Source organism: Propithecus coquereli, unplaced genomic scaffold (assembly GCF_000956105.1).
Source record: "Propithecus coquereli isolate 6110/MARCELLA unplaced genomic scaffold, Pcoq_1.0 Scaffold339, whole genome shotgun sequence".
Taxonomy (NCBI): domain Eukaryota; kingdom Metazoa; phylum Chordata; class Mammalia; order Primates; family Indriidae; genus Propithecus; species Propithecus coquereli.
This window is the reverse complement of record NW_012149052.1, coordinates 3,394,973-3,403,742: the sequence shown is the minus strand read 5'-3', so window position 1 is coordinate 3,403,742 and position 8,770 is coordinate 3,394,973.

The window sequence follows — 8,770 nt, the reverse complement described above, 5'->3', positions numbered from 1 at the left end:
TGCCCTTTATGAGCCTCTCTTCTTTGCCTGTAAAACAGATAAGCTTACCTGGCCTTTTTAAACTCACAGGTTTTGATGAGGATGAATGAAATAAAACCCATCGAAAGTACTTTATGCTCTTAGGAAGAAATGCATTATACAAACCCAATGTATTATTAAAGAAAAAGCAAATTCGTCAGAAGGAATTGGAAAGCCCCAAAGCATAGTGCCACAGGACTGCAAAATGCTGCTCAAAATGGAGCTCTTCCCGCGAAGACAAATGATATGGCTTTCACTCTTAACATGCTCTCCCCATATTTCATCATCTGCAAATGGGATGGCTTTACTGCCTGTTCTTTTTCTTTCTTTTCTTTTTTTTTTTTTCCCCTACCTCATTAATACATTGAGAGAGCCAAATTGTTCTTCAAATGGATTGCTCTGTGGCACTTTGCCGGCTCTCTCTGTGTGCAGCTCACACAGCTATACTTACGTGACCAAGGCCTGTGCTTGCCACCCAAGTTTAATAATTATTTGACAGGTTACTCCTTGTATAGTATAGTATTAAAAGCTTTCTTGTGACATTCAATTCAAATATGTTTATGGTTTTTCTAGAGCCAACTTGTTTAGATACTTAATCAAGTTGGTTTTTCAAGGGTGGCAGAATAGGATCATTTTTGTGAACCAGACTTTCCTTAGTCTTGGTATTTTTTAGCATTTGATAATGTTTTCTTTCAGGATGAATTATTCTAGCATCTTCCCCTATAAAAGCAATTCTAAGAGTCTATGTTTCTCTGATTATTCCTATTTTTTTCTCCCGGGTAGAATGGACCGATTATATTTGACTACATTTTGTCCACCTTAGATTGGTCCAAATTTCTATCTGAAAGTTCTGAGCTTTCTGTCTTTAAATGTTATAGTTTCCAGATTTTGCTCTATCAAATGCAGCTGTGATTTTTAAAAATGACTAAAACAAGATTGCATAATATCTTCTTTGCCATGAGGGAATTTCTTCTTCCCATCGAGGCTGCCTTGGCCTTAAGTTCTTCATATATTTGTATTAGAAATTATTTATTATCATTTTCTCCTCATCGCTTTTTCATTGTTTTTTTTTTTTTGACATTTCAAGGCTTGTTTTTCAGACTAGAATTAGACATAGAAACACTCAAATAGGAGACATTGAAGAAGATTCTGTATAGTAAAAAGAAGTTATCCTTGTCTTTGGTTAAAGTTAAAATCTAGTTATTTAGATCTTAGAGATGGTGTGATTAAACCACATCTTTTCTGTAATATCATTATTCATGTGATATACCTTTTTTTCCTAACTTTTAGGGTTCTTTTCCTTGTCCTGGCTTTATTTCTCTATGTTTTCATCATTATTACACCAGTAATATTTCTTTATGTATAAATGATATGAATTATCCCCATATTACTTTATGGCACTCTTCCATTTATTTCTTCCAAACCTTCCTTTGTACAGTATAACTCTAATATTATATAACAGCCATCCTCATCATAGTCTGATAAAAATTTATAATATCAGTGTCGATAGAGTAAAAGATACCTTTCTAGAGCCTTGTCTCGTGAAACTTGAACCATAATTTATATCAGATGGAAAAAAATTGCTCCTAGTAGAGGGGTAGAGAATAGAAGCACTTCTTTCTTTTAAAAGGAATTTTGAGTAGTTTTAATAACAAACCATTCTGGGCCATTGCTATTGTGTCTAAGAGGTACCAATGTCCCTACTTCTGCAGTTTGTGCTTAAAACAGTGTCACTTGAATTCAATCAAGTACAGTCCTCTGATTACTTATATTTCTGGGACAGATTTTCAAGAGCAACTTCTAATTTTAGGTATTGTAGCTGAGATTCTGCCCATCCTCTGCACTCCACTACGTGCATTAGCTTCCCTTTAAAGGCGACAATCACAGGTAATCCATAGAGGAAGCAGAAAGCTTGTGTGGGTGGAGGTGAGGGAGGGCAGAGAGGGAGGGAGGTATTTTTTTGTGTGTTTTTTGTCTGCATGTTTAATTTTTTACAACGTTTTTCATAAACAAGCAACTTTTCAGGATCTATTTTGATTATTGTAATCCGAGTGACTAGAATACAGTGTGAAGCTATTCTAATTATTTAGAACAAGGCATAATGTCTCTTCTTTTGTGAATAAAACCCAGTTTGCATGCTTGATGTGCATGTGATACATGTAACACATACAGCATCCTCCCGGATATTTTAAACGTGCACATTACAACCCACAATTTTTCCTCTCTGCTATTATTGCAAAAACCAGGACAGCTGAGCCAAAGAAGAGTGAGTATGGGTGCATAAATTAGGAAGTTTTGAAGTTTAATTTTGAGTACTTCATAGATTAGGATGCTCACCCAGATAAATGCAACTTGTCCTGAAACAAAGTCTTCTCAAGTGAATGTCCTCATGGTTCTGAATTGCCTAGAGCTCTAGGTTCTTACCTGTTTGCATGTAAAGACCCAAATTTGGGCAGGAACTAGGTCCAAGGCTGGAATACCAGAGATATTGGTTGGCTAGATTATGAGTGTCATAAGGACTGAAGAGGAATGCCAGCATGGAAAAGTGGAAGAATCCATCATCTTTCTGTTCTGGTAATACGGGAGACATCGTTTACATTTCCCACTTCAGAACTGGGCTATCCACTGTATCAGTGTGGTTTCCGTTATGTCCTTAATCACTCTCCTTGAAATTGAACATGAGTACTTGCAACTTCCCTGCAAGCCAGGATCCCAGCCAGAATTAGATGGAATTTTCCCGAGTGTTTAATGAAGTGACTGCTTACAAAGGAGTGAGCAGAGTTAAGGGGAACAAATAAGGGATGTTGCCACACCCCTGGGCTGGCGGTGGTGGAAGCCATTACCGACCACAGGCGCAGGGCAAGGGCAAGGGGCGTGTCCCAGTGGGAACCGCTGAGGGCTGTAGCCTCAGCAAGAATGCAGCCGCTGTCACCACGCCACCCAGCACGCAGGAGCCGAGAAATAAACCTCTCTAGGCTTGTCCTCTGGTGGCTGAAACCACCTGGCTGCAGAGGGCACGGGAGCCCCTGGTGATTCAGCTTTCTGGCCAAAGATCTGGGCCGAGGAGGCTGGGCAGAGCCAGAGGGGAGACAGGGGATGCCCGCACGTTCTCCTTACATAACCCCGCTTCTACATGCTCCTGAAGTTCTTGGCTTTCCTTCTCGATTTTCTCCTCCCGGCCTTATGCTCTCAGTTTCCCTGCGTAGCAGTATTTCCTCACTCTGTGCTCGCTGTCTGTGCCATCCCATCGTGCGATTGGCACCGCAGGCCTTCTCCATATGCCGGCTCTGCGCAGCTTCGAGGCGACATCCAGGGTGCCGGTCGCCGTCGCCCTCACCTGCGGGGGCTGTGCGTGCTGTGTCTCACCCGCCTTCCGGAACTGGAAACCTTTCCGGCACCAATATTTTGAAGTCACGCTTTGAGGTTGCAAATCTGTCACTGATACATCCTTTCGCATAGCACCGTTTGTATTTTGAGTGTTGCGTAGTAAATCGTAATTGCCACCAGCTAAAATAGATTTAGGAAAAGGAAGTGTGGGCATTTCTTATCATTTACCATCCGCGATGAATCTTCCCCTCGGTGCGACTGCAATAACAGCTCTTGCATAAAACACCCAGTAACATGTTGGCCCGAACTGAACAAAACTGCTTATTCTCTTCAAATTGCGTGAAGCTTATAGTTTCTGGCCTAGCAGGTTTTCTCTCCACAGGAATTTTAAAGCTGCTGGTTGATATAGTATGTCTACTGGCCAAAGCCCAGTTGAGTAATTTAAATTGTTGGTAGTGTGGTCACTGGAAGTGCATGGATGCATAGGGATGTAGTTTACATGGTAGTCACTCTTTATGAGAAGCCAGAGGAAAAATTTTGCAGATCTCAGTGCTAAGAATTCCTATGCTGCTTTTGACACTGCCGGTGGGTGCATTCGTATCCTCTGGGAATCTTGTGTATGTGAGTCATGCTTTTCTCTTCAGTTAGGTATTTCAGTGGAATTTGAGATTCACCCCAAGAGTGCTGCTAGGGTCTGAATGTTTGCATACCCGCTGTCCCTTAGGGTAATGGTATTAGGAGGTAGGGCCTTTGGGGCAGAGCCCTCATGAATGGGATCCGTGCCCTTATAAAAGACCCAAGAGAGCCTCCCTTCACTCCTTCTGACATAGGAGGACATAGTGAGAAGGCATCGTCGATGAGCCAGAAAGCAGCCCTCACCAGACACCTAATCTGCTTTGATCTTGGATTTCTCAGCCTCCAGGACTGTGAGAGAGAAATTTCTGTCGTTTGTAAGCCACCCAGTCTGTGGTTCTGTGTTACAGCGGCCGGAACAGATTAAGACTGATGCATTTGGTGGATTATATCACCCGGTCATTAATTTATTTTTTCACTCTCATTTTCTCACATTCAGTCTATGAAAAAGCTGTTGATTCTACGTCCCAAATATATTTGAATCCACCTCCAACTTTACTCTTAACGTCCACTGCAGTGACTGAGGGAAAGCCATCAGCTTTTTTTCTGACCACTGCTGTATCCCTCCGCTCTTTCGCATTGCCAATCCCCCGTCCCCAATTTCTTCCTCACACAGTATCTTCAGTAACTTTTAAAAAAACAAGAATCTAATTATTTTTCCCCACACTTGCAAGAATAATACAATGAACGTTCATGTACCCATCACCTATGTTCACATTTTATCCTGAGTACTTCATATATTTCCTAACGAGAAGGTCCTATATAATCACAATACTCTTATCACACTCAGGAAATTTCACTTTAATCCAATACTATTAAAATATATAGTCATATTCAAACCTCCACAATTTGCCCAATAAGGTCCTTCATAGCTGTTGTATTTTTGCTGCTGTTGTCATCTGTGTGTGTCTTTAATCCACAATTTGATTTAGGACCATGCATTGAATTTAGCTGTCATGTCTTTTTAGTCTCCCCAATTTTGAAGAGTCCAGGTCCATGATATTGCAGAATATATCTCAGTTTGGATTTGTCTGATTGTTTTCTAAGATTCGTTTCAGGCTAAAATGTTTAATCACAGTTTTTGCAAGTACACTGTAGAGCTGATGGTGTGTCCTCCGTGCATTACGGCAAGGGAATAGGCTGTCAATTTATTCCATTACAGGTAATGTGACTTTTGATCATTTGGTCAAGGTATTGCCCACCAGATTTTCCATTGTAAATATTCTCTTTTCCTTTGGTTTTTCGTGTGCAATCTGTAGGATAATGAATCTAATTATTTTAAAGACAAAAATCTAATCTTTAGAAAAATTATGTAGTTTGAGCCCCTCCAAATCTTTTTTCTCCTAAATGTCTTTGTATATGTTGTTCTTACCACTGTGGTCTTTGAATAGTTTTAGCTTCTTATGTTTCATGTCTAGCATTAAATATCTACCTTCAGGGGGGTTTTCTCTGATTATCCAGTCAAAGCAGGCCTCTCATCAGTCACCACCTACTCAGCATCTTAGCATCCTGTTTGTTTCCTTTCTAGCACTTTTCTAAGGGGTAATTATTTGCCTGGCTACTTATTTATTATCTCTAACTAAACTAAAAGCCCTTACTGGTAGAAATACCAAGACTTTCTTTTCCACTATTGTAGCCCCAACGCTAGAATATATAGAACTATACACATGGTAGACTATCAAATAAACATTTGTTGAATAAGAAAATCAATGCATGTAAGAATAAATGTTATATCCTCATGGATTTTTTTTACATATTCGTATATTTTAAAATAATTTTTATAACAAGAAGGCCAAGGAAGTGGGGCAGATTCATGGGGTTCTATATCAAGATTTTTGCCCCCTTTTCCATGGTGTGAAGTTGTCCTTGGGAAGCAGTTGCCTGAGCAGGGACCCATTTCCAGCATCCCTAGCATGCAGGTGTGGCCATGAGATCAGTTCTCGCCAATGCAATGTGGGTAGTGTTGTGTGTTTCACTTTCTGGCCCTGCTTTTAAGGAGTGAGTGGGAATTCTCCATTATCTCTTTCTCTCCGCCACCTAGAAGCTGTTAGGGCTTGGCACGGCCACGATATATTAATAGAGGGATCCTAGATCCTCAAGTCGTGACAAGGAAGAAAGCTACCTGTCAGACCATTAGGGGAATAAGAAATAAGTTTCCATTGTATGTACTCCTTTAAATTTGACATTTATTTGTAACAGCATCCAGAATTACTCTGAATAATATCGAAATGAAATCTGGAAGACTGGTAGCCAGAAAATTAAACGAATAAAAGTGAAAAGAAAATTGTGATTACTTAAGATTCTCTGTCATATTACTATTTTTGGTAGTGTGTATTTTCCAGATTCTTCAAGCCATACAGAGTAGGATTAGACCTAGAAACACTCAAACAGGAGACTTTGAAGAGAATTTCACTATAGAGCGAAAAATGAGGGACTGCCTTTGTCTTCGGAAACGGTGAAAATGCAGTCTTACCTTTTAGAGATGGAATGATTAAACCTCATCATTTCTGAGATCCCATATCCCACTGCCAAACCAATCTGGGGGAATTCCAGTACGATTTAAGAGATGATCCATCAAATCTTTTCTTCGTTGCCTCCAGTAAATTTTGTCTGTCGTGGGTAGCATTACTAATGGAACAACAATCTAAGTAGCAAAATTATTTATTATCAAGCCAGCGAACAAAAGGATTCACTAAACTTTAGAGAGGAAGGGTATCTTAGGTTTATTTTTACACTGGGCCCAGATAATGTAAGTGTGTGTTTCCCCGAGTGTGATGCAGAGCTAGTTACTGGCCAACCTGACCACAGAAACTAGGGCTCTGGGCTATAGCAGTTAGGTACCCACTGCATCCAAAGTTCTATGACACTTTGACCATGACTCAAAAGAAATGATTTTGAAGATCTTCAGTTAATATTATCTATGCCTCCAGTTTGTTTCCATTGTAGCAGGGAAAAGTTGGCAGTGCATTTACAAAAGTGTATCATGTATTTGTATATTTCTATCTTAAATTAATGTGACTATTTCTAAACAAACATAACCAAAACACACTCAAATACTTGTGAAACCTTCAAGGATATGTATTTATTCTGGTGATGATGTCATTACTCACAACTTCTTAAAATTTGTATTTAGAATTATCTTTAAGAGGTCATTGCACATTATTCTTTTAATTTTTTTCCTCTCAATTACTAAAGTAATGGTATATACTCTGGGAATTAGAGAAAAGAAGAAAAATTAAAGCCATCCTAAATTATTTGCTCAGAGATAACTATTCTAAACATGGTAAAGTGATTCCTTATATTTCAATGTATATAGGGGTATGTTTATGTGTGTGTTTATATAATCCCACATGAATGGTTCTGCTTTTAATGTTTTATTTTGAGTATTTGCTTATAAAATGAATTTCTTGATTTAAGCTATCATATTGAGTTGGACAGCATACATAGATCTTTGTTCAATATTACAGCTATCGCAAGTTACTGAGTAAAAGTTTAAAAGCTTTTGATCCTTAAGTGGGTGCATTCTCTTGAATTAATTGATCAAATTAATTGAATTCCTTTGTGTTGGTAAACATTCATCCTTTTCAGTTGTCATTTGAAAACAAGCAAAAGATATTGGACCCAAGTCTGGTAAATTAGGTAAGTGATCAATTTAAGGAATGCCATTGTGAGTTAAAAAGAAAAGGTGGTTAAAATATGGTGAGATATTCTGAAATTGTCACACAAGGTAGATTCTAAAGAAGAGTTTCAAAAATATGTGAATAATGAAGCCACGTACCAAATATGTATTCTCATATGATGGCTACTTTGAAGAGAGTCTCTTTCGTGCTTAAGTTCTGGAATGGATCTCAACAATCAGTCCCCTGACATTACTGTTGTTCCTCAACATTTGTGCACACCATGACATAAGGGTGGAGGGCAAGGAATCAGAACCTACTGTTGTGTGTGGGTGTATGAGAAAGCTCAATTTTGTCATTCCCTTTATCCTGTCATATTACAAAGAAAGAAGGAGAGAAATAAGACAGAAAAAGGAAGAAGGAAGTCAGGTAAAAGGAAAGAAAAAAGGGAGATATGAAGCAAGAAAAGGAAAGAGAGAGAGAGAAAGAGACGGAGAGAGGAAGAAAGGGAGGTAGGGAAGGAGGAAGAAAGGAAGGAAGGAAGAAAGTTTGCTATTCAAATATTGCCATAAAGTAATGATAAAGCCAATACTTAAAGATGAATTTATGAAGCCAGTCTTAAATTCAGTGCAGACCAATGGTTTTAAAAATAACAGTAGATGATAGTACTCAGATGTAATAGTTCCACTACTCTGGAACTCCAGTTACAGCACAATTTGAGAATGAATTGGAGAAGATGGAGCAGGTATGCACAGATAGACATTAGATACTTCTTCCATAATTGCAGTTTCCAGAGAATGACTTTTGAAAACCAGTTTTAGGCTGATGAGGCCCATTAGTGTGGTTAGCCTATATCCAGGCCCTCCAAAGAAGGGAAGCTCATGATAACCAGATCAAGATAGCTGAACAAAGTTTTCAAAATCCAAGATCCTTAAAGATAAAGCCCGCTGACCAGAAATGGAATGTTAGTGCCTTTTTCAACTCATTATCCTGCTTATCCTCTAAAAGGCATTGTGCTACATGTGCCTATTAAAATCTACCACCTTCAAGAATAAAACGCTCCCCAGAATCATAGCCTATCTTTAATCATATTTTATTATAAAGCTTGAAAGAAAAATTGATTTTAGAGATGCATTATTTTCAGATCTGGGAAATCTAGTCAATACTTGCAATAA